We start from the raw sequence: 27,181 nt of genomic DNA, 5'->3' as shown, positions 1-27,181 counted from the left end.
TAAATGAAACAGAGAATAGAAAACAATAGAGAATGTCAGTGAAACCAAAAGTTGGTTCTTTGAAAAGACTAAGAAAATTGACAAATCTTCAGCTGAATGGACTAAGAAAAAAAAGAAAACTCAAGTTACTAATATCAGAAATGAAAGTGGGGACATTATTGCTGATTCTATAGAGATAAAAAGGATCATAAGAGAGTACTATGAACAATTGCATGTCAAAAAATTGGATAGCCTAGATTAAATGGACAAACTCCTAGAAACACAAAACCTAACCAAGACTACATTATGAAGAAATAGAAGAATCTTTAGGTAGCTATTATAGTTAGGAGATTGAGTCAATAATCAAAAAATCTCCCAATGAAGAAAAGTCCTGGACCTGATGGATTCATTAAGGAATTCCACCAAAAATTACAGAATTAACATTATTCCTGCTCCAACTCTTCCAAAAAATTTAAGAGAGAATACTTCTTAACTTATTCTATGAGGCTAGAGTAACCCTTATACCAATCTAGACATAGATAATACAAGAAAACTACATACCAATATCTCTGAACACTGATGCAAAAATTCTCAACAAAATACTAGCAAACAGAATTCAGCACCATATTAAAGGATTATGCACTATGACCAAGAGAGATTTATCCCTGAAATGCAAGGATGGTCCAGCATATGAAAATTGATCAGTGTCATATTTGACATCAACACAATGAAGGGAAAAATCCACATAACGATCTCAACTGATGCATTTGACAAAATACAACACTTTTTCATGATAAAACCACTGAACACACTAGGAATAGAAGGAAACAGCTTCAACACAATAAAAGTCAAATATAAATAAACCACAGCAGACATTATACTCAATGGGAAAAGACTGAAAGCTTTTCCTCTGAGACCAGAAACAAGGCAAGGATGCCTACTTTCACTGGTTATATTCAATATAGTACTGGAAGTTTTAGAGCAATTAGGCAAGGAAAAAAAATGCAACGTACAGAATGAGAGAAAATATTTGCAAATCGTATACCTGATAAGGGATTATTATCCAGAATATAAAGAGAACTCCTAAAATTTAACAACAACAAAAAGCAAGCTGATTCAAAAATTACGAAAGGACTTGAATAGACATTTTCCCAAAGAACATATATGAATAGCTAGTAAGCACATGAAAAGATGCTCCACATCACTAATTTCTAGGAAAATGCAAAGCAAAACTGAGATACCACTTCACACCTATGAGGATGGCTACTATTAAAAAACAATAATAGCAACAGAAAATAACAAGTGTTGGCAAGGATATGGTGAAATTGGAACTCTTGTACACTGTTGGTGGAATTATAAAATGATACAGCTGCTGTGGGAGACGACATAAGGGTTTCTCAAAAAATTAAAAATAAATTACCATATGATCCAGCAAGTCTACTCCTGGGTATATACTCAAAAGAAATGAAAGCAGAGTTTTCAAGAGATAGTTGTACAGTCATGTTCACGGCAACATTATTCACAATAGCCAAAATGTGGGAGTAACCCTTGTGTCCATCAACTGATGAATGGATAAGCAAAATGTGGTATATACCTATATTACATCTTAAGGGGCGCCTGGGTGGCGCAGTCGGTTAAGCGTCCGACTTCAGCCAGGTCACGATCTCGCGGCCTGTGGGTTCGAGCCCCGCATCAGGCTCTGGGCTGATGGCTCAGAGTCTGGAGCCTGTTTCCGATTCTGTGTCTCCCTCTCTCTCTGCCCCTCCCCCGTTCATGCTCTGTCTCTCTCTGTCCCAAAAATAAATAAACGTTGAAAAAAAAAAAAAAGTAAGGAAATTCTGTAATATGCTACATCATGAATAAAACTTGAGGACATTATGCTAAGTGAAAGAAGCCAGTCACAAAAAGGCAAATGGTGTAAGATTCTACTTATATGAGGTACATGGAGTAGTCAAAACCCTAGAGACAGAAAGTGTAATGGAGTTTTCCAGGGGCCATGAGGAAGAGAGAATAAGGAGTTATTATTTAATAGGTATAGAGTTTCAGTTTTACAAGGTAAGAAGAGTTATGGGGATGGATAGTGGTGAAGGTTGCAACAGCAGGATGAATGCATTTAATATCACTGAAATGTACCCTCAAAATGGTTAAGATGGTAAAATTTATGTTATATGTCCATTACTATAAAAAAGGAAATAAAGTTTGTTGTTCAATATGACTCTTGTTCCTGTAAAATCTAGTTGACTGAAGTAATATTTACTTATTGAAATTTTATGTATAATTTCTTCTCTCACTATATTGCCCATTATATTGTTAATCTCATTTGAACTCTTTATCTCAGAAATGATTACTCATTTTGTCATTACCCTTTTATCCACTTTACATGTTTTCCATTCTATAATAAAATTTCAAAATCATCTGTACTATACCCAGAAAATATCTACTCCATTTCTGGAACTATAGTGCTTTTGTTAGTTACATACCAAATATAATATTATCCTTTTAATAATATCACGGCAACGTTCTTTATCAAAGTGCATATTTGTTTAGTGCTGACAATCGTTGCTCCTTTTTTTATCCTTTTCTTCAGACATCTTATTGGACGTAATTTCAACAGTTTTAGATCCAGAGGGACAGAGGCATCCTTGTGTACTTTAATAAATTGTGGTGTGTGTGTGTGTGTGTGTGTGTGTGCGCGTGTGTGTGTGGTACGCAAGACTCTCCTAATCACAGGGACCAGATATGGACCTCTTTTCCTTCAATTTAAGGAGGCTACTGTCTGGACCCATATGTTTGCTTTCCCAACAATTGGCCTGTAGTAAGAAAATAAAATATTGAGAACAGTCTTCATTTCAAATAGTTAGACCTATTGTCCTCATAAGTGGGAACAGCCGTTTACTGTTTCCTACATCTCAGGCACTGTTCTACACATTTTATACTTACTAGTGAAACATTCAGTATTTAATCACAAGAATTCTATAAGGTAGTTTCCACTATTATACCTATTTTAACAGATGAGGAGACTAAGGATAGAGAGGCTAAGCAAATTGTCTAAACATTAAAATATCCCAAGAATGTCAACACTTTGCTGTTAAAATTTTCTCTCTTGAATCTAGGAGAAGCACAAAAATTCATAACAAACTATGGTTCCCAGTTCTTGTTTCAGAAACTACGGTCATCAAATCTATCTATCTATCTATCTATCTATCTATCTATCTATCTACCTATCATCTATCTATCTGTCTATCTATCTATCTATCTATCTATCTATCTATCATCTATCATCCATCTATCCTGGAGTTCTCATACCACAGGTCCACCTGTCTATGAGGGAGAGTCTCCTGGGAGTCCCACAGACATCTCCAACTCAACATGTTTAAGATAATATGAGTAGTTTTCTCCTCCAGTCTTGCTTTTCCTCCTGTGATTTTTATTTTAGTGAATGGCACTGCTCAGTCATCTGAGCCAGACCCTGGGGTGATCTGAGGTTCTTCCTTTCTTCTTCTACCAAGTTGTCCTTATTTAAACATATAATTTAGTGCTGATAATGTGCTGTTTCTTGATTAGTACAAGTTACAGGAATGTGTTTACTTTGTGACATGTTGATCAAGTGGTACACTTACAATTTATGCAGTGAATATATGTATGTACATATGTATGCACATTATATACAATCCAGTTGTAATTCAATATAATTATTTTATAAATTTAAAAATGTAATTTACTTAACATTTTAATTAACTTAAAAAAGAAAAATATACTTCAAAAAAGCATTTTAAAAACTGCTTTAAAAATAAATGTGGGGTGCCTGCGTGGCTCAGTTGGTTAAGCATCCGACTCTTGGTTTCAGCTCAGGGCATCATCTTGCGGTTCGTGAGATCGAGTCCTGGGTCAGACTTGGGAGTCTCTCTCTCTCTCTCTCTCTCTCTCTCTCTCTCTCTCCCCCTCTCCTGCACTTTCTCTCTTTCTCTGTCACAAAATAAATTTAAAAACTTACAAAAATGACATAAATGTAACAGAATGTTATAGTTGTGTATGAACTGGGGCTCAGGTGTTTCTGAGAAAGGTTGGACAAATCCTCCTCTCTTTGTATCCTTTTACATCTAGTGATTTACATAAGGCCTGAGGAACCCCTGGCGAGAAGTCCTGAACTCTTTTCAGAGATATACAATATGGTGGATGAAAGGGGTGACCCTAAATAGAAACCAGATGATAGGGAAGGAGACCAGAAACCACAGAGAGAAAACTCCCTATATAAATGGGAAAAGTTGTTGAGTACATAAACCAGCTCTAACGATAGGTCACAATAATGGAGAAGAGTGTCCAGGTATAGGACAGTGGCTGAAACTGGAGGTGATTCCAATCCAACCACTCTGGTGGCAGATGTGCATCCTGGGAGACATGCATTATGAGTTTTAATTGGAAGAGTTAAATCACTGATTTTTTTAAGTTTGTTTGTTCATTGATTGATTGATTGAGAGCTGGGGAGGGGCAGAGAGAGAGAGGGAGAAAGAGAATCCCAAGCAGGTTCCATGCTGCCATCACAGAACCTGATGCAGGCTCGAACTCACAAACTGTGAGATTATAACCTGAGCTGAAATCAAGAGTCAATGCTTAACTGACTAAGCCACTCAGGTACCCCTAAATCATTGATTTCTGAAATACCCTGGGGCTCAGTCAATCTCGTTATGTGGTTCCCCTCCTCTCTTACCCTGAGCATGTCTCAGGAGAATCTCTTTCTTACTTTCAAGGGGTGAAGACATGGACTTTCTGCCTTGAGTGTGATGCAGTGTCCAAGTTTCATGGCCTTCAGGCTACAGCTGAATTCTAGCACCAGCATGTGGGAGTTCCTACATGGGGTGGTAGGGATGACATCCATAGGAATAGAGTTTCAGCAGGAATATGACTCTTATGGAGACAATAAATCCTGAGGTTATGGAGTCCCTGCCTGGATGTCTATGGTAGTAAGAAAAAGAAGGATATAACTAACAGCTCAAGCAATTTCATGGCAGGACCTCTCCAACTGAGCATAACGTAGAAAAAGCATTCTCTCTATTTCACAAGAGATAACTTTAATCTCAAGCATCAAGCCAAAGCTGCAGCATTTCAGCTCCACAAACAATGGCTTGTGGCAGTGATGGGATTCAATTGCCAGTGTGGGGTGGCACTTTCATGAATGGTTGGGGCCTGAGCATGCAGATTTCTGGCTCAGCTAGCCATGGTCCAGAGCTCCCACTTTTTGCTTGCTTGCAAAAATCCTTGGTTTTAAGCTAACAAGATCTAGTTGCAAATGTTGATGGGTGACATTTGTATTACCAACTGGTAAAAGTTGAGAGTTTTGGTTATCTTTGTACAATTACATGTAGGTGTGTGTGCATGTGCATATGTTTATATAAGACTTGGTCTATACTCATGTTCTTGTTAGAGTGTTTCTTTCTTTCTTTTTTTAAAAATTTATTGAGAGAGAGAGAGAGAAAAGAATGATTGGGGGAGAGGTACAGAGAGAGAGAGACAGAAAGAGAGAGAGAGAGAGAGAGAGAGAGAGAGAGAGAGAACTTTAAGTAGGTTCCATGCTCAGTGTGGAGCCCACTGTAGGGCTCCATCCCACAACCCTGGGATCATAACCTGAGCCAAAATCAAGAGTCACATACTCAACCAACTGAGCCACCCAGGCACCCCTAGAGTGTTGCTTCTTAGAACAAATTTGACCATGTTGGTCTTCCTTACATGAAAACTCTTCACTGACTCCTCATTGCCTAGGGGTCCAGCTTCTTAGCCAGGTTCACCACACCCTCCATAATCTTGCTCCTGTCTGTATCATTAATCTCATCCTCCTCTGCTATCCTTACACAGTGTAATCATTCTGAAATGGTACTTGGATTCCCACTTTCATTGAGTGTCTCGTATTTAAGTTTTTCTACAACTATTTTGGAAATTATGTATTCTCTTTCTATTCTTTTATTGATTACTCTAGAAATTTTAACATATTTATTTATTTATTTATTTATTTATTTATTTATTTAAAAAAAATTTTTTTGAACGTTTATTTATTTTTGGGACAGAGAGAGACAGAGCATGAACAGGGGAGGGGCAGAGAGAGAGGGAGACACAGAATCAGAAACAGGCTCCAGGCTCTGAGCCATCAGCCCAGAGCCTGACGCGGGGCTGGAACTCACGGACCGCGAGATCGTGACCTGGCTGAAGTCGGACGCTTAACCGACTGCGCCACCCAGGCGCCCCTTAACATATTTATTTATGAAAGTCTGAAGTCAATCCCCTTACACCACCACTCCCACCCCAAATACAAGGACCTTGGACACTTTAACTCCACTTTTTCCTTTCCAGAGATATAAGCTACTGTCCTACGTTTTAATTTCATCTTTGGAAAACTCACCAGAGCTTATGATTACTATTTTAACAGTCATGGTTTATGCATATGTATCTACATATTTACCATTTTCTTTGTCTTTATTATTTCTTGCTTCCTAGACCTTCCATCTTAGATCACTCCTTACAGAGGAGATCACATTTGGTCTAAAGAACTTTTCTTTTATAATTTTCTTTATTGAGGGTCAGCTAATGGCAGTCTTTCCATTTTTTCTTTTCTGCAATGTCTTTATTTCACCCTGATTCTTAAAAAATCTTTTTAACTGTGCATAGATTTCTAGGTTGACTGTTCCCTCAGCACATTGGACATACCATTCCACTGTTCTCTGGGTGTCTGTTGTTGCTTTGTGAAGTCAGTTGTCAGCTTATCTATTGTTTGTTTGAAGGCAACCTTTCTTTTCTCTGGCTGCTTTAAAATTTTTTTTATTCTTGATTTTGCAGTTTTAACATGATGTAATAGGTGTGGACTTATTTCTATTTATTCTATTTGAAATTCATTGGGCAACTGTAGCTTGATACCTTTATCAATTCTGGAAAAGCATCAGCCATTATCTCTCCACATATTGCCTCTACCCCATGGTCTCCCTCTTTTGGGGGGGCTTCTGATTAGATGTATGTTTGGCCAACTCACATTACCCTTCACGTTTTGTAACCTCTCTCTCAGAGCTTTCTCTCTCCAGGATGTCTTCCTCATATATTTTTCAGCTCTTTCTGTTCACTGATTCTATTAGCACCTGCATCCAGTTGGCTGTTAAACCCATTTATTGAGTTTCTAATTATAGTTATTATATTTTTCATTTCTAGAAGTTATATTTAGTTCCTTTTCTTATCTACTTGATCATTCTTTAAAATTCCTGTTCTTTGCTCATATTTCAAAATTGTCTTTTATTTTTTAATGAATCTGAGACACACAGAATTAGATAAATCTTAATCCTTGATTCATGATCACTCACTGTCATCATTGGACACAGACCTCTATTTTGTGTATGAATGTATGTATGTATGTATGTATTTTTTTAAAAAAATGCTTATTAATTTATTTATTTTGAGAGAGAGGGGTGGTGCAGAGAGAGGGGGAGGATTCCAAGCAGGCTCCAGAGTGTTAGCGCAAGCCCGTCGCAGGGATTGATCTCAGGAACCTTGAGATCATGACCTGAGGTGAAATCAAGAGTCAGAGGTTTGACTGAGCCACCCACGCACCCCTGCGTGTATTTCTAAAAGAATGTAATGAATTACCTAATCCCACCATCCAACTCAAGAGCTAGAAGAGCTACCTATCTGCTTATTCCCATCCTATAATTCTGCTTTCCCCCTTCTGAAATCTGTGATTATTGGGGCGCCTGGGTGGTTCAGTCAGTTGGGCGATAGACTCCAGCTCAGGTCATGATCTCTCAGTCAGTAAGTTTGAGCCCCGCATGGGGCTCTCTGCTGACAGCTCAGAGCCTGGAGCCTGCTTTGGATTCTGTGTCTCCCTCTCTTTCTGCTCCTCCCCCACTCGCACTCTGTCTCTCTCTGTCTCTCAAAAATGAATAAATGTTAAAAAAATTTTTTTTTTGAGATCTGTGATTATCATTCATTTTTTTTGTTCTTATAGTTCTAATAAATATATATGTGACCTAAATATATTGTTCAGTTTTAATAGTTTCTGAACTTTATGAAGAGTATTATGGCATATATAATATTCTGGGATTTTAAAAAATATCTGCATTATATTAACTAAGACTTTTCTATATTTTTGCACACTCTATAATTTCCATTGTGAGACTCTTCCATGACTATTTTATTCATTCTTCTCCTAATGAGCATTTTGGTTGTTTCTATTTTTTTCTACTATCAACAGTCTTGCTATGAATATTCCTTTATCTATTTTTTGATAAACATGAGCAGAAATTTCCACTGGGCACATAGCTATGGGTGGAATGCTGGGTTGTAGTGTACATAAGATAAATAGTCAGTGCATATCAGTATAGCTACAGGCTAACATCTAGTCTGGTTGGTCAGGCACTCCATTCTGATTGGTCAATATCCATGTGACATTGGTTGTTAATACTTTGAATATTATCCTTGAAGATTTATGAATGGCAAACTTTGTAAGCTAATGTCAAATTATTTTAAATTGTTGTCCTAATTTATACTTCCACCAGAAATAATATGAGATTGCGTTGATCCACATTATCTCCAACATTTGGAATTGACAGATATCTTAATTTTTGCCAATCAGATGGGTATGAATTGGTATCTCATTCTGTCTTGACTTGCATTTCCTGTTTATTAATAAATTCAAGCATCTCTTCAAGCATATATGGCCATATGCATTTCCTCTGAGAATTTCCTGCTCATATATCTTGCTCATGTATCTTACTCATGTATCATTCATGTACTTTTCTATTTGATTGTCTTTTTTTTTTTAAGTTTATTTATGTATTTTGAGAGAGACAGACAGCATGAGAGGTGGAGGGGCAGAAAGAGGGAGAGAGAGAGAATCCCAAACGGGCTCAGCACTGCCAGTGCAGAGCCTGATGCAGGACTTGAATTTACAAAACTGCAAAATCATAATCTGAGCTGTAACTGAGTTGGATGCTTCACCAACTGAGCCACCCAGGCATCCCTATCTTGTTCTTATCGATTTGAAAGAGTTTATATAAAGAAAATTTAAAATCCCTTATGCCAATTCTTGGTCATTTATGTATATAATGAATATGTCCTCAACATTTGTAGCTTTTCACTTTCTTTAAGATGATTTATAAAATAAAAAATAATCAAAAATGAAAAAAGATGATTTGTGAATAGAAGTTCTTCACTTTCATATAGTCAAATGGGTCGATATTTTCTTTCCAAGATAGTGCTTTTTGTATGCCTTGTTTAAGAAAACCTTCTTAATCCAGGTTCAGAAAGATATTTACCTATACTTCTGTGATGTGTCACACTAGTTTCATGTGTCAACATGACTGGGTCATGTGGTACACAGATATTTGGTTAAATATTACTTCTGGGTATGTCTGTGAAGGTGTTTCTGGATTAGATTAACATTTCAGTAAAGCAGATTGCCTTCCCCAATGTGAATGGGCCTCATCCAATACACTGAAGTCTGAACAGAATAAAAAGGCTGAGTAAGAAAAAATTCTCTGTGTCTGCCTGTCTTCAAGCTAAGACATCAGTCTTCTGCTTTCGAACTTGGACTCCAACTGTTCTCCTGGTTTTCAGACCTTTGGACTTGGACTAGAACTATACCATTAGTTTTCTTGGGTCTCTAATTTGCCTACAGTAGATCTTGGGACTTCTCAACCTCTATAATTGCATGAGCCAATTCCTTATAATAAATCTTTATATATATATATGTATATATTTAACACATATATAAATTATATATTTGTATATATATATTTATATCCTTATTTATGTAACTCATAAGCAAATATATATTTATATATGCAAAATATATTGACATGTATTTTATATTAAATATATATTTATACATATATTTTTAAGATTTTTTTTGAAGATTTAAAAATTTTAAGCAATCTTTACACCCAATGTGGGGCTCAAACGCACAAACCCAAGATCAAAAGTTGCATGGTCTACTGACTGAATCAGCCAGGCACCCCATATACTAAATGTACATAATGTACATAAATGTACCTTAAAATAAATATAAATCTATCTATCTGTCTATCTATCTACCATCTCCTATTGGCTCTGTCTCTTTGGAGAACCCTGACTAATACAATTTCGTTTTTTTTTTTTATTAAAAAAAAAATTTTTTTTTTTAACGTTTATTTATTTTTGAGACAGAGAGAGACAGAGCATGAACGGGGGAGGGGCAGAGAGAGAGGGAGACACAGAATCGGAAACAGGCTCCAGGCTCTGAGCCATCAGCCCAGAGCCCGACGCGGGGCTCGAACTTACGGAACTGTGAGATTGTGACCTGAGCTGAAGTCGGACGCTTAACCGACTGAGCCACCCAGGCGCCCCTGACTAATACAATTTCTATAAGACATTTAAATTTATTTGATATTTAAGTCTTTAACCCATGTGGAACTGAATTTTGTGCATTATGTAAAGTAGGGATCCAATTAATTATTTTTCTAAATAGATCATCAGTTCCCCTCCTTTTCCCATATATCTGCTATGCCACCTCTGTTGTATATCTAAGTTCCATATGTAAATCTGTTTTGAACAATCTAGTCTATTGTACTGATCATTTTGTATCTCTGAGCCAGCATCAAATGGTCCTGATGCTATACCTTCTTAATAATCCCTGGTATCTGATAAGGCAAATCACACCACTTTATTCTTTTCTTCAGAAATGTTTAAGGTAATTAATTAGATCTCTTAGTACCCATTTTGGAGCTTTTAATATGATTTCCAATTAAAAGAATCCTGGATTCTTGGAAAAATGGCTATTTTTCCCATCTGGATAGAAAATGTACAAAATGAGTCAAAACATTTTCTAATATTACAAAATGAGGAAATTATAAATATTTCTGGGACTGCAAATGACCCGGTGGCCAACTTGAACCCTGGTCAAAGATGGAAAAATAGAGTATAAGTACAACAATAACTTTGACGGATTAAAATACTTCAAATATATTTTAATACATACATTTGTAATGATACTAAAAATCCCTCACTGGTGACCTTTGGAATATGCTAGTGAACCATTACTTTTGTTTGATTATCTTACTTTGTATTGGGTTAAAAAAGACACAGCAAAATGCATTTAAATGTATAGGCTTTAATATGTGCAAATTAAATGTATAATCTTAAATGTATAAATTGATGAAAATTTACATTTATATACATCTATGTAACTATCACTCAATATAAGGTATAGAATAATTCTTCTCAACTCTTAACGTGTATATGTATCAGCTGGTGACTTTCAAGTTCTGATTCAGTAGGTCTATTGTGAGACCTTGGATCCTATGCATTTAATAAGCTCCCAGGTGATGCTGATACTGATGATTTGTGGCCCACACTTGAGAAGCAAGAATATAAGTTCTTCTATGTTGTAGCGTGTAGTAGTAATAGTAGTTTTTTTTTAGTTGCTGAATGATTTTCATTTGTTAATAGAATTACTATTCCTACATTTATTACTTATTTTACCATAATGGACATTTTTGTTTCCAATTTTAGGCCATTATGAATTAAATTGCTGTGAAAATTCTTGTACATGTCTTTGGGTGGACATATGCACTTACTTGGTAGGGAGTATATACCTAGGAATAGAATTGTTGGGTCATAGGGTCTCTGTATAACTTTAGCAGATACTGTCAAACAGTTTTCCAAAATGGCTGTACCGTTTCGCTCTTACCAGCAAGGTATCAGAGTCTTGGTTGGTCCATATTTCACTGACACTTGTACTGTTCTTGTTAAAATACAGTTATCCTGTTGAGTGTGTGGTGGTATCCAATGCAGGTTTTCTGGCCAGTGGGAGACCCTCTTTCGAGAAGTTCCTCCTCAAGTGATTTTTTTTTCCTACTAAAATTTGTGGCTTGTTTTTTTGTTTCATATTGGCTTGTAGGGATTCTTCACAGATTCTGGATGTGAGTTCTTCATTTGATCGAGATACTGCAAATAGCTTTTCCCAGTCTGTGGTTTGTTTCTTCACTCTCTTTAATGATGTTTTAATGAACATAAGTTTAATTTTAACAAAATCCAATTTGTCAGTATTTTTTTCTTCAATTTTTGAAAGTTGTGGTAAAATACACATAACATAAAATTTACCATCCTTACCATTTTTAAGTGTACAATCAGTGGCATTAGGTACATTCATACTATTGTGCAACCATCACCACCATCCATTTCCCGGACTTTTTCCCTTGCGAAACTGAAACTCCGTACCCATTAAATAACCACTCCCCATTCCCGTTTCCCCTCAGTTGCTGGTAATCATCATTCTACCTTCTGTCCCTAGGATTTTGACTACTGTTAGTACCTTGTGTAGGTGGAATCATACACTTACACTTATGGAATAATACAGTATTTGTCTTTCTGTGACTGGCTTATTTCACTTATTTCTTTGTCTCTTGCAATGTTTTTTGATTTAAAATTTATTTTGTCTGATACTAGCATAGCCACTCCTGCTCTTACATTACTGTCCTCTCTTGTGCTTATTTTTTGTAGTGAAATGCTTGTATTCCTTTCTCATTTCCTTTTGTGTATATTTTATTTCTTTTTTTTTTTTTAAAGTTTATTTATTTTTGAGACAGAGGGAGATAGAGCATGAATAGGGGAGGGTCAGAGAGAGAGGGAGACACAGAATCCCAAGCAGGCTCCAGGCTCTGAGCTGTCAGCACAGAGCCTGACGCGGGGCTTGAACTCATGGACCACGAGATCGTGACCTGAGCTGAAGTTGGACGCCTAACCGACTGAGCCACCCAGGCGCCCCTATTTCTTTTTTTTTTTTTTAAGTTTATTTAGTTATTTTGAGAGAGAGAGAGAGAAAGAGAGCGAGCATGAGCTGGGGAGGAGCATACTGAGAGGGAGAGACAGAATCCGAAGCAGGTTCCCCATTGTCAGCAGAGAGCCTGACGCCAGGGTTGATCTTACAAACCATGAGATCATGACTTGAGCCAATATCAAGAGTCCTATGCTTAACCAACTGAGCCGCCAGTTGCCCCATTGTGTATATATTAAAGCTCTTTTCTTTGTGGTTACTATGAGGATTTCATTGAAAATTTTTAAGTTACAACTACTTTGAATTTATACCAGCTTAACTTTAATAACATACAAAAAGCTCTGTCCCCACTGCTTTTGGTTGTTGATATCACAAAATTATATCTTTATATATGGTGTGTTCTCAAACATAAACTAATAATTATTGTAAGTGCATTAGTCTCCTAAATTAGGTAGAAAACAAGATGTGAAGTTACAAACTAAAGGTGCAGTAATACTAGCTTTTACACTAACACTTTTTTTCTTTAAATGTATTAGTCTCTGAAATCATGTAGAAAACAAACAAAAAATGCAGTTACAAACCATTCTTACAATAATATGAGGTTTTATGATTGCCCATGTTTTTACCTTTACTGAGATCTTTTTAAAATGTTTTTAAAAAGATTTTACTTTTAAGTAATCTCTACACCCAATGTGGGGCTCGAACTTCATGACCCTGAGATCCAGAGTCACATGCTGCACAGACTGAGTCAGCCAGGCTCCTCAGCCTTTATTAGGATCTCTATTTCTCCATACAGCTTTGAATTACTGTCTAGTGTCCTTTCATTTCACCCTGCAGGACTACCTTGAGCACTTTTTTGCAGGGAAGTTCTAATGGTAACAAACTTCCTCAGCTTTTGTTTTCTGGGATTGTTTTAATATCCTTCTTAGTTTTAAAAAACAGTTTTGCCAAATACAAGATTTTTGATTGACAGTTTTTTTTTCTCTTAACAATTTTGATATATTGATGACTCTAGTCTGGCCTTCAGAGTTTCTGATGAGAAATCTGCTTATGATCTTATTGAGGACACCTTGTAATGCGACAGGTCACTTCTCTCTTGTGCTTTCAAAATTTTTTGTCTTTGTCTTTTGGCAGTGTGAATATAATGTGTCTCAGTGTAGGTCTCTTTGAGTTCATCTTTGATTCTTTGAGCCTCTTAGATGTTTATATTCATGTCTTCCACCAAATTTGGGAAGTTTCAGATAATATTTTTTCAAATATTCTCTCTGTTCTGTTCTCTCTTTTAATCTCCTTCTAAGACTCCCACAATATATTTGCTGGTCCTTTGATGGTATCCCACAGGTCCCTTAGGCTCTGTTCATTTTTCTTCAATCTCTTTCCTTTCTGTTCCTCAGCCTCAATAATTTCCATTGTTTTACTTTCAAGTTCATGGATATTTTCTTCTGCCTGTTCAAATTTGTGTTTGAATGCCTCTAGTGAATTTTTCATTTCAGTTAGTGTATTTTTCATCCCTAGAATATCTTTTTATATTTTTTTAAACATTTATTCATTTTTGAGAGACAGAGCGCGAGTGGGGGAGGGGCAGAGAGAGAGAGAGAGAGAGAGAGGGAGACACAGAATCGGAAGCAGGCTCCAGGCTCTGAGCTGTCAGCACAGAGCCTGACGTGGGGCTTGAACTCACGGACCGTGAGATCATGACCTGAGCCAAAGTTGAATGCCCAACCGACTGAGCCACCCATGTGCCCTTCTTTTTAGGTTTTCTATCTCTTTATTGATAGACATTTTGTTCATACATTATTTTCTTGACTTTCTCCATAGCTTTCTTTAGTTTTTGAACATTGTTAAAACAGTTGCTTTAAAGTCTTTGTCTAGTAAATCTAGCATTAGGTCTTTTTAAGGGACTGTTTCTGTTTGTTTATTATTTCTCTTTGCATAGGTCATACTTTTCTGTTTCTTGGTATACTTTGTGATATATTGTTGAAAACTTGAGATTTGTACCTAATAATGTGGTAACTCTGGAAATCAGAGTTTCCTCCTATCCCCAGGGTTGCCTTCTGTCTCTCCCTTTCTTCTTTCTTTCTTTCTTTCTTTCTTTCTTTCTTTCTTTCTTTCTTTCTTCTTTCATCTTTCTTTCTTCCTTTCTTCCTTTAAATAAATTTTTGTAAACTGTTTCTATGCCTAGGATCAACCTGAGGTGTAAACTTAAGGTCTTCTCCACTGTTTTCTGAGACCACGTCTTTTCCTGCATATGCCCAGTGACACTCTAATTTCTCCTATATATGTAGTTGCTTTTAAATATCTTAGTCTTTAATGTCTGGTTACCAAAAAGAGAAAGAAAAATGAAGGGGAAAGCAGGATCTAGCTTCTTATATCCCCTGGAAGTCACTTTAGCCGGGGTGTGTGTGTGGGTGTCTTGCAACAGTGAGAGGAGGTCCAAATACAATGGCCACCTCCTCTTTGTCTACATCCTGTTATTTGAAGTAACTTTCAAGGGTCAGAGCACAGATCCCTGATATTTGGAGAAAAGGCTACTTTTGGCACCCTGGCTTCTGCAAGCTGCTCCAAGAAAACATACACAGCCACCTGTCAGGTAGCTGGAGGTGGGGGATAAGCAGATGTTACTGTGCTAAACCTGAAATTGACCAAAATTAATAGGAATTTATTGTCCAAGTTTTTCCTGGAAGTTGCAAGCCTTTCCAAAGACTCCAGAGCTCCAAAAATAGATTCTCCAGTGCAATTGTTGCCTAGGTGAGGAGACAGGTTGTTGGTGCTTCCTACTCCATCATCTTCCTAGAATCCTTCTACGATATTTTATTATATGGTTAAAACCTTTTGCATCCTGCTTAAGATTTTCCCACTCCAAAATCATAAAGATATTCTCCTATATTTCCATCCAGAAGATTTAATACTTTACCATTCATATTTAGGTCTGCAATCCATTTTGAATTGCTTTTTTTCATTAAGGAGGGCACTTGGGATGAGCACTGGGTGTTATATGTAAGTGATGAAGCACTGGATTCTACTCCTGAAGCCAAGACTACACTGTATGTTATTTAACTTGAAAATAAACAAACAAAAAACAAAAGAAAAACAGAAAAAAAAAGAGTTGCTTTTTTGTAGTCAAGATTTTTAAAAAATATTTTTTGATGTCAAGGTTCATTTTTTTAAGTTTTTTACTTATTTTGAGACAGAGGAAGAGAGAGAGACAGACAGACAGACAGCAGGGGAGGGGCAGAGAGAGAGAGAGAGGGAGAGAGAGAATCCCAAGCAGGCTCAGGACTCAATTTCATGAACCGTGAGATCATAACCTGAGCCAAGATCAAGAGTTGGTCACTTAACCGACTGAGCCACCCAGGCACTCCAAGTCAAGGTTCATTTTTAACCAACTCACAGTTTCTCAAACTTAAAGGGAACAAATCAAATGTTTTTTTGCTTTTCCTGTATGAACTATGCATTGAGGAGAGAATATTTCTCTTCATAGAAGAGATAATTGAAGAGTGATGTTTCTCTTCATAGAAATGATCCAGCTAATAACTGAGGAGGGAATTAAATAATTGGTATATCACCATTTTGCAACCTCTAATGCATAAAAAAGAGGCATCGTATAAAGAGATATTACCAGATACAATCATCCACTGATGGAAATATACAATACTAGCTATAAAAAATTATTGCCCTCAAATTGAACTTGTGTCTGATCAAACCTCTAGGTCTACTTAAGAATTCTATAAAATTTTACAAAAAAATATGGGGGGATAGAGAAATATGATAAACAACTTTGCAAGCAAACCCTCAAACTATAGGAAATTCTCAAGATAAACAATCTTCTTTCTGCAACAAATGAATTTGCTGAAAAAAAAATGGAGAGGGAATCTATAGATTAAAAAAGACTTCAGTGACATTAATCAATTATAATGTATGAGAAGACTCAGGGAAATTTGTATATTTTACTATATATTTAATGATATTAAGGGATTATTGTTAAACTTTTAGATGTGATCATTATAATTATATTTAACAAAAAAATGCCTGTATTTTAGAGATACATACTAAAAGGTTTATTAGTAAGATATTATATCTAGGACTTGCTTCAAAATAATACAAAGAGAGGAGGAAGTGGAAGATATAAATTAAATGAGATTGGCCAGGAGTTTATAATAATTGAATTGGATAATTGAATAGATACAGGGGGAGGAGTATTATATTATTCTTTCTTCTACATTTTTGTTGTGTGTGTGTGTGTGTGTTTGAAATTTTTCATGATAAGAAGTTTAAAAACTGTCCCCTTGTTGTTTACTTTTCCATATTGATTTTAGAACCAGCTTATCAAATTACATGGTTTTTTATTGAAACTGCACTGAATCTAGGATCAATATGGAAAGAACTGACTTCATTATAAAGTTATACTTTTTAAATTCATGGATGTGAATTATCTTTCCATTGATTAGCTTTTTTAAAATTTCAAGAAATGTTTATACTTTTCTGCATCTTTATTAGGTTATTAAATATCTAACCCCTCATTGTAATACAGTAAATGATGTACTTTTGCAGATTACATGTTTTAGTTTTGTGCTAATGTAAAAACATGCAAGTTACTTTTGTATATTGATCTTCTATCCAGGCACCTTGCTAAATAAAGTTGCATCTAACAATTTGTCTTTCTTTTGTATTTTCTAGGTAAAGAGTTATGTCATCTGAAAATAATGTTAGTTTTATTTTCCCTCTTTAATCGTAACATGCATGTGCCTAAAAAAGTACCTTAAAAGAAAATTTGATAGGGCTACAATAGATAGGAAATAAACAAATCCACCATCATAGTGGGAGATTTCAATACATTTCCTTAAATTGGTGATAACACAAACAGATAAAAATACACTAAATATGTGGAAGACGTGAACAATAAAATTGTACAACAGAGACTTGACAATTAGTACAATTAAAGAGTACAAAATCTTCTCCAGAACTATCTTAGTTATCTATCTTAGTTATCTTAATTGTACTATCCTAGTACAATTAAAAAGTACAAAATCTTCTCCAGAACTATCTTAGTATCTATCTTACACTACTGAGAAAACTCAGTAGTGTAAAACAAAAATAAGCATTTAAAAAATACCTCAATGTCTATGGGTCAGGAATTCAGGAGGAGCTTGGCTGGGTGGTTTTGATTCAATACATCTTTTTAAAAATTTTTTATTTATTTTAGGGGGAGAGAGGCAGAGAGAGAAGGGGACAGAGGGTCCAAAGTGGTCTCTGTGCTGACAGCAGAATTAGCTCAATTTTCTCATGAGATTCACGGAGATGATTTTAGTGACTGCAGTTATCTGATGGCTTGATTGAAGCAGAAGTATCTACTTTCAGACTGATTTACCCACATAACTAGTAAGTTGGTGCTAGTGGTTGGAAAGAAGCCTCAGTTCCTCCTCATTGTAGGTCTTGTCACAGGGCTACTGGAATATCTTCATGACATGGCAGCTGGTTTCCCTTAGGGTGAGCAACCTCAGATAGCAAGGTGGAAACTGCAAGGTGTTTTATGACTTAGCCCCAGAAGTCACATGCTATCATTTTTGCAACATCTTATTGCTTGTACATAGCAGTCTTATTATTCAGTGTGGGAGGTGACTACCCAAGATTATTAATGCCTTGAGATGAGAATAATTGAGGGCCACCTTGAAGACTGATAAGCACATGTGTTACATTTACAAACACCGATTATATACTAGTCACAGAGCAAGTTTCAACAAATTTTAAAGAAAAAGTATCATACGGGCAAGGTTCTTTGATCACAAATATACCCTAAATACTGCTATTTAGAAATGAAAAACATGCTTTCAAATAACTCATGTGTCAAAGAGGAGATCATAATGGAAACTTAAAAATACTCAGAACTGAATGATAATAAAACATGTGAGATACAGCGAAAATAGTGCTTCAAGGATAATTTTTAGCCTTACATATTTATATGAAAAAAGAAGAAAAGCTGAAAATTAGGGAACTAAGTTTCCAACTTAAGTGGTAAGTTAAAGAATAAGTAAACCCAAGGAAAGTAGAATAAAGTAGATAATAAAAATAACAGTAGATATCAAGAAATTAGAAAAGATACAATAGAAAAGATCAGCAAAGTTAACAAATTGATTCTTTATAATGATTAAAATATGGACAAAGAGTGTCTGCCAATGAGAACCAAAAAAATAGAGCAGACAAAAATAAATGTTAACCAAAAAAATAGAGCAGACACAATCACAGAGGAAGCAGAGATTCAGATGATAATAAGAGAATTTTGTCAACAACTTTACAGCAATACATTTGAAAACTTAGACAAAACAGACATAGTATTAGAAAAATATAACTTATTAGAACTGACTCAAAAAGAAATAGAAAACCTGAAATAGTGCTTTAAATATTACTGTTAAAGAAACAGAAGAAATAGTAAAACAAAACAAAACACTTCCCATAAAGAAAACACCAGTTCCAGATAGTTTTACAGATGTGTTTCACCAAATTTAAAAATATCAGATCATTCCAACTTTATAAAAACTTTTTAGAGAAAAGAAAAAAGATAATATCTGTCCAACTCATTCTATAAAGCTAGAATAGCTTAGATACCAAATCCTAGATAACAAAAAAATGAAAATATCAGGCTTATTTTATTTATTAATATAGATGAAAAAATCCAAAACAAATATTAGCAGATCAAATCCAATGATATATGTACAATAAATCATAAAGTTCTTTGAGTAAGTTGGGTTTATTTCAGGAAAATAAAATCAAATATCAGGAAAATCTCTAAATATAATTGACCACAACAGATTATAGGAGAAAAACCATACGATCATGTCAAAAGATGCAGAAAAAGCCCTTGATAAAATTCAATGTGGATTTAATTAAAACTTTTAGTAAATTAGAACTAAATTTGAACTTCCTTTACTTGATCAAGAGAGGTCTCCAAAAACTCTGCAATAAATATCATCATAAAGAAGAAATGCCAGAGCATTAAATTCATACATAAGACAAACTTACCTGCCATCATCACTTCTAACATTGTACTTTAGGACCTGGCCAGCACAATAAAAAAAGGAAAATAAGTGAAAGGCAACAGGATTATTTTATCTCTAAATATATTAAACAGTTATTTTATATTCCGTGTTTCACAACTCTAAGTTGAGTTATTTGCAGATGTTTCTGCTATTTGCTGTTTTAGCTGGTTCTTGTTCTTTTTTCTTGTTTCTTTTTTTAAGTTTATTTTTGAGAGAGAGTGGCAGAGAGATGGGGGGGGGGGGCGGGACAGAGGATCTGAAGTGGGCTCCATGCTGACAGCAGAGAGCCTGATGTGGGGTTCAAACTCATGAACTGCAAGATCATGACCTGAGCCCAAGTTGGCTGCTCAACTGACTGAGCTACCTAGGCGCCCCTCTGGTTCTTGTCCTTGATGTCATATTTCCATGTGTGTTTGGTGATATTTGATTGTGTTCATTCATTTTCTTTGGAACCTTATCTGTGGAAATCATTCGAGGCCTGAACTTTATATTGGCTTCTGCCTGGCACCTGGGGCACTACCAGTTTGGAATCATTTAATGCTAAATTCTTGGTTTGAGGTTTTTAGATGTCCCAGATAGTTGCATATTGTGTGAGGTCTAAGTTGTAGTTGTGGAATCTCAGGAGATGATTCTTTTTTCCTACATTCATTGCTATTGCCAAGGTTTAAAACGTAATTTTCTTGAGGCACCTGGGTGACCCAGTCAGTTAAGCGTCTGACTCTTGATTTCAGCTCAGGTCATGATCTCACAGTTTGTGAGACTGAGCCTTGCATCAGGTTCTGATGCTGTCAGCATGGAGCCTGCTTGGAATTCTCTCTCACTCTGTCCCTCCTCCACTCATTCCCTCTCTCTCTCTCTTTCAAAAATGAATAAATAAACGTTAAAAAAAAAACCCAGTTATTTTCTTGCAATTTCCTGGGTGTGGGGATGGGGCAAGTTTTTTCTAGTTCGCCTGTACCTTAGAGTAGAGAGAATGCTTTGAGGTTCTAAGTTTATGTAGGGGAGTGTTTGCTCAACTTGGGCAGACCCTGTGCTTTATCTTTTTTCCCATATTGCCCTGAGAGATCATGAAAACTGAAGCTCAATTTCACCTGTTAGCAAATACCCGCATGTCAGTTATTTATCGCCACAATGTTATGGCATAACATACCGTTCAAAAATTCAGTGGCTTAAATTAATAAGCATTTATTATTGCTCAAGAGTCCTCAACTTTGTGGGATGGTTCTTCTCATTCAGCTGGCCTCACTTAAGTGTCTGCAGTCAGCGACAGTCAGGTATATACCTCTGTTGCTCTTGGCTGCTCATGTTTGGGGGTCAGCTGGCTATACCTGACCAAGAGATGGTGGCTCTGATGGTCTTGGCTGGAAAAGCCTGGCTCTCTTGCACCTGTCTCTTGTCTCCAGCAGGCTATCCCAGGCTTACACTCACCGTGGAGGCAGGAGTTCAAGAGAAAGAGCAGGAGTATGCAAGCTCTAAAGCTTAGGCTTAGAACTGGCACGTGACTTCTTCCCTATTCTATTGGCCAAAGCAAGTGGCAAGTCAGATTCATGGTGTGGGAAAATAGAGTCCATCTCTTGATGCAGGGAGTTTCAAAGTCATATGGCAAAGGACATGGATGCAGGGAGAGGTGAATTGGTGCCATTTTTGCAACCAATGTATCATAACCGCCAAGACTAAAGTTGCCTTCAGTGCTCTGCATACTTCTCTGGTTTTGCCTTCAGTTAGATTTTGGCTGGGGTGATTTTAATTTTCTTGCCAGCTCATTGATGCATTTAAGAAGATTAAAAAAATTTTTTTTTAGCTATCACTTTTTAACACTTATCACGTTTTCAGTGGGAGGATCAACGAAGCACCTAGTCTGCCATACTGCTTGAATGACAGACAGTTTGATGAGTTCTTGTCTCTGCACATGTGTGGTTTTCTACCCTAATACTCTCTCCCAACTTGGAGCCTACTCAAATGCTTCCTTTATGTTTCTTTGCTTTTCTGACTACTCCTCTTCACTGAGGCAGAGTTGGCTGTTGCCTCTAGACTCAAAGTATTCTGTGCTTATCTCTATTAAGGCATGGAATTCCTAACACGGCAATCATACTTTGTGAAGTGCAGGGTCCCTTGTTAAAGATTAAGAATTCCAAGATAGTGACAGCAGAGCATTAAACCAAGAGTGGGGCCTTTTTAAGTGCGGGACTCTGTGTGACTGCACAGCTCACACTCCTAAGAAGCTGGCCCTGATCGTAATTGTTGGCTTACATTTCCATCTCCCTTATATGTCACTGGATGGCTATGAAAGAACACGGCCTAAGGTAAGCCTGTCTGATTAATCATAATCAGTAAATCGTTGTTGAGTTAACAAATGAAAGCTGCCCTATATTCTCAGTTCTCAAACATATCAACACTTTGATGACAGCTTTAAGAGAAAAGTAGAAAACCATATTAAATGTCCCTATCCATTATAAGATGCATTCCAATGTCAGAATAGTTAACAAAATGTGTATCTGAGAAACCATGGTGGTGCCTTTTGGTGTCTGACACGATGACTATTCTCATACTTCATGGAAAGCAAAATGGTTCTTTCGGTTCTAAAGTGGGTTCCTGAGAACAAGTTTCTACTTTATTTTCTGTCATATCTGCTCGTGGGTGGTCCCTGGCCTGGAAATGGTCTGCAACCTTAGCTCATGATTGAAAATTCTTGATGGAACCGGTCTTGTGGGCAGCAGGGCACGTAACCATTCTGCCAGACCCCGGTCCCCAGACTTCTAAGTTTCCTTGGGGAAGGGCTTTCCAAACTCCTTTCTGTCATTTATGTCATGTGGCATCTTGACATAAGGGGAAAGGGCGTAGCTCCCTTTTGGAGCTTTGAATTCTACTTTCCCTGCTTCAGTTTCCCCCTTTATACAAGGAAGAGCCAGGAACCCCAAAGGGGTACAGGGAAAAGGGAATTGTTGAGTGGATGTTCAATCATAACTACTCCAAGATCCGTTCCTGGAGAGGAGGACAGTTGGTCTCCCAAGCCTGCAAGCCCTCACTTCACCACCCCAAAGCTTTCAAGACCAGACAAGGTGAAGGAAGGAAGATGGGAAGAGGGCTTTAAGGATTCCTCTCCACCCCAACTTTCAGCGCCTGAGGCAGTGTTCCCTCACACCCACCCTGGGAAGTCAGGATGCAGGACCAGCCCCTCCCCCACATTTCCAGCCCCTCCCCCTGCGGCTTCCCCCAAGCGGCCCCTTCCCCCCCCCCAATTACAGCATCGCTTTGGGCGCCAAGACGGATTCCAGCCAGGAACTGCTGCAGTCAGCTCTCCTCCGCCTCTCCTGGCTCCTGCAGCCTGTGTCCTGGCTCTGCAGCCTCCGGCTGTGCTTCGGACAGTCCCCTTTCCCTTCCCCACCCCGCCCCCGCCATGGCACAAACCCTGGCTCAGGGCCTAGAGGTGGGCGGGCACAGTGGGCAAGGGTGGGAGCCCCAGCAAAGTCGCCAGGTATAGCGGGGTTCTCCCTCCACACTGGGAATGCCTGAGGCTGTGCGGACTGTGGGTGGGGGACTCCGGTCTGTGGCTTGGAGGCCGGGCACAGCGCCCCACCCTGGCAGGGGCTGGGGCAGAGAAAGGGGGCTCCTCGAACCCAGGCCAGGAGCCGAAGTCGGGTAGCTGACTGGGAAAACCCGAAGGGTCTCCCGAGGCAACGTGTATGGGGGGTTGTGTGTGACATTCAGGGTGTGACTGTGCCTCGGTGGGCGCGATTCCGTGCCTGTGAGGCTGTGCGACTGTCTCCCCGGCCGCCCGCCTCGGGGCTTGGGTCCCTGTGCCTAGGTCGGCTGTGCTTGGTCGTGACACCGTGTGCCTGTTCCTGGGTCGGGCGGACACGGACCCGGTGGTCCCCGGGGAGGGGAGCTCGTTCGCACCCCCGAGCTGGGGGCCTCCCCAGGGCTGTCGCTCCGCCCGGCGGGCGCTCCTCCGAGACCCCGGCGGCCGTCCGCCGGCTGCGACCTCGGCCCTCCTGGGTCCGGTGCGGGGGCGGGGAGCTCGGTCCCCCTCCCTCTCCCGGGCTCGGCAGCCCTGCGTGGGGGCGGGGGCGGGGGCGGAGCGCGCGGGCGGGATCCCCCCGCCTCCCCTTCCTGGTCCCCGGGAAATCCAGCCTCCGTGGCTTGGCCGCCTCCCGCTCCCGCGCCCGCTGCCGCTCGGCGCTCGCTCGGGGCTCCGCAGCCGGCGCGGCCCCTCCGCTGGGGGCTCCGCAGTGCCGGGCCCCGTCCCTGCCCGCCCGTCCGCCCGCCCGCCGCCGCAGCGCCCCCGGCCCGGGCCGCCGGCACCATGTAACCCGGCCGGAGCCCGAGCCGGGCCAGGTAAGCCGCGGGGAGGGGTGGGGACGGGGCCGCGCTCGCGGCGCCCTCTGCAGCGCCCCCCAGCCTCGGCCTGGCTGCGGCCCCGGCGCCGCCCACGCCCCGGGCTCCCGCGGCCTCGGCTCCCGGCCCCGGGAGCGGTGGGGGGAGGGCTGGGCCTCTTCAGCCGCCCCCGCCCCCGCCCCGGCCTGGCGGCCGCGGGCCTGACCCCGGACACGGGCAGGGGGACCACGCGGAGCGAGGACCGGCCCTCCGGGGTTGAGCCTCGGGGGCCGGCCAGCCCCGGCCCAGTGCTGGCCGGGTCTGGAGGCTCGGGCCGGGGAGGGAGTAGCCAGCCGGGTTGTGGGGGGAAGTGGTGGTGTTGGGGAGATCCGGAGAGAAGTTTCCTTTGCAGGTGTGTGAGTGTGAGTGCGTGTCACTGTGTCTGTGATGAGTGTGAGTGTGTCACCGTGTGGGTCTGTGGGTGATTCTGTATGGCAGTGAGTGTATGCAGTGAGTGTGTGCGTGTGTCATTGTGGGTGAGTGTGTGTCAGTGCGTGTATGCAGTGAGTGTGGAGAGTGTTACAGTGTATGTGTCTGTAGACATGTGTGTGAATGAGTGTGTGTGCTGTCACCGTGTGTGCCTGTGTATGTCTCTGTGCGTGTGTATGTGAATAGGATGTGTGTGTGCCAGTGTGACTGTGTCTCTGTGAGTGGGTCCAGGTGTCTGTGGCCTGTGTGTGTGTGTTGGCTGTGTGAGAATGTATCTGAGCAGGGTTCACTCTGAATCACTGACACCTGGGCCTTGTCCCTCCTCTCCCCAGGGGATTCCTGGTGGTGTGGAGGCATGGGACAGGGAGATCAGACTTTTCTGAGGTCAGATCATCCCTCCTCCCCTGTGACTCCTCACCTCTGACTCAGGCAAGAGCTGCATTGTACTCCCCACCTTGATCCTCACCTTCACCTACCTCAGGGGGTATCCTCTAGGATGCTACTGGTTGTGTCCTTCCTGCCTGCTGGGGCCCCTGGTGGTAGTATGACCGGGGGTGAGCTGGAGTGTCTGTGTGCTTCATCTTGGAGCCTGGGAACTTGTGTCAGCCCAGTAATGTTTCACCAAGGGCCCTTTAGTGCCAGGAGCTGAGGAGGCCAGGTGGAAGCTTCTGTCCTGTTGTTAGTCATCAGAGCAGGTGGCTGTCTCCCAGACTTCCAAGTCCTAAATTTCCAAGTTCTGGGTCATTTGTTCAGTTCCTTGGCTCCAGGTGGGTCTGTGCTAAAGCTCTTTGAAGTAATAATAGTAGGAAAACAATGCCCTTCTATCAGCCCAGGGCTTTTGAAAAATACTCCCCTCTCAACTCTTTCTTCTTATCCCCAAACAGCCTTGGGAAGCAGGCAGGCCAGGTTAAGCCATATGAAATTGTCAGTATTCAGTTGTTTTTGCTTTTTACCTACGAAAACAGCAACTTCATGTAATTCAACTAAATACAATGCCAATTTACAGATGAGGATGTTGAGGTTTGAGAGGTGAATTGCATTTCTCATGATTTCACCCTGCTAATCAGTGGAACAGAAAGACTCCAACCTAGGTCTTTGGGTGATTTCAAAGAGCTGGGCTGGGCCAAGGTTAAAGAATAGTACTCCCTGGTGTGTTCTCTCTGACCCTGGGGGCACTGATCTTCACCTCACCCCAGCATTCCCTGACTGCTGGGGCTACTTCTGCACCCAGCTGCCAAGGCCTAAAAGGGAGAGAGGGGGAGAAAGAGAGGAGGGAGGGAAGGGAGAGGCTTCGTGAGTTGGCAGTGAATCAGGGTCTAAAAAGGGAGCCGGGAGGGCTAGGGTGGCAGGTGTTTCTAAAAGGAACATGAACATAGGATGAACAGCCTCAGATACAAGCCCTGCATGCCTCACTCCCACTGTCCCACTGATCTAGCAGATAGTGCCCACTGGCATTTTATGCCAGGGTGCTCATGTCCAAGGAGTGAATTTGTATGTAGCTATTGAATGATGGCCAGAGAAAGGACCTTAGAATTAACTTCGTCTAACCTCTTAATTATAAAGTGAGGACACTGAAGCCCAGAGAAGGGAGGGGACTTGCCCAAGGTCACACAGCAAACCGGTGTGTTCCTGGCTAATCTTAGCCCAGGAACTTTCCAACCCCCCTTGTTGCTTTCCCTTCCTGGAATTCTCCCCCTCCCACCCCCATCCGTGCCCATCAGAGCTCAGCAGAGGGGATTTGAGGAGAAGAATAATCAAAGACTAACTAAGCCTAAGGCTGTAGATCTTTCAACCTGGGGCCCTTTTCAAAAAGAGAGATAGATGTTATTGGGGATGGGGATTTGTAACCATACCCACCACTGAGTAGGCCATGGGTTTGTCTTGATACCTGCTGGTGAGGGGCTGGAGTTGCTGAAGGCCAGACTCCCAGACTTTTCTTCTGTGGCAGCTTGGCTGCTGCCTGGCACCTCACATCATCTCTCTCCAGCTGATGTTAGGGCTTGAGCTGGCTGAGCTCCATTTTCCTTCATCCCACCCAATTTCTGATGCATTTTGCCTCTAGCTGGCCTGACAATTCCTTATTTCATGGATTCCTGTTGGGTAGAGAAACTTCTGGGGCTTTTCTGGTTTGGGAAGGGTCTATAGTTACCCTTAAACCCTTTCTAATTAAACTTTCTGGAAGTCTAGGGGAAATGATAGGATAATTGTCCCCATTTCACAGATGGGAAGACTGAAATTCAGACAGGGGCCTTCTATTTGGCTGTTTTTTGTTTGTTTGTTTGTTTTGTTTTTTCTCTTAGTCTACTAAGATCAGTAGAAGAGGTTCTTGGAGTGAGGCGATGAAGGGAGCAAATGACAAAAGAACCTTTTGTCTAGAGGGGCTTCTACAGATCCCTTCTAGTGTCTTATCATCCCCATGGTCAGGAAACCTTTCCAGAGTCTGATATTATTCCCACTTGGTGGATTCAACGTGTTGTCTCAGTGGGAGTTGGAAGAACAGCTGTGTACCCTCCACTATACAAGCATTATGTCTTGATTCCTTCTTTACCCGCCCCCCAGTCTGAAGACTGCTGGCTCAGCG

The 27,181-nt window shown here is 40.1% G+C and overlaps 1 protein-coding gene across 2 annotated transcripts in view; it reads left to right on the top strand.

Moving 5' to 3' along the window:
* Nucleotides 1–23,927: 23,927 nt before the first annotated feature.
* Nucleotides 23,928–27,181, top strand: part of DLGAP3 (DLG associated protein 3) — a 63,348-nt gene continuing 60,094 nt past the window's right edge. Inside the window, exon 1 of one of the 2 annotated variants that reach the window (XM_086716402.1) lies at nucleotides 23,928–24,132. The gene's annotated coding sequence lies outside the window, so the exon portion shown is untranslated. The remainder of the gene's footprint in view (nucleotides 24,133–27,181) is intronic. The other variant, XM_086716400.1, reaches the window with a different exon arrangement.

This window comes from Puma concolor, chromosome C1 (genome assembly GCF_028749965.1).
Source record: "Puma concolor isolate L17-30 chromosome C1, mPumCon1.1.hap2, whole genome shotgun sequence".
In the NCBI taxonomy this organism is placed as follows: domain Eukaryota; kingdom Metazoa; phylum Chordata; class Mammalia; order Carnivora; family Felidae; genus Puma; species Puma concolor.
The sequence above is the reverse complement of the archived record's forward strand: the minus strand, read 5'-3'. Positions and strand labels throughout refer to the sequence as shown.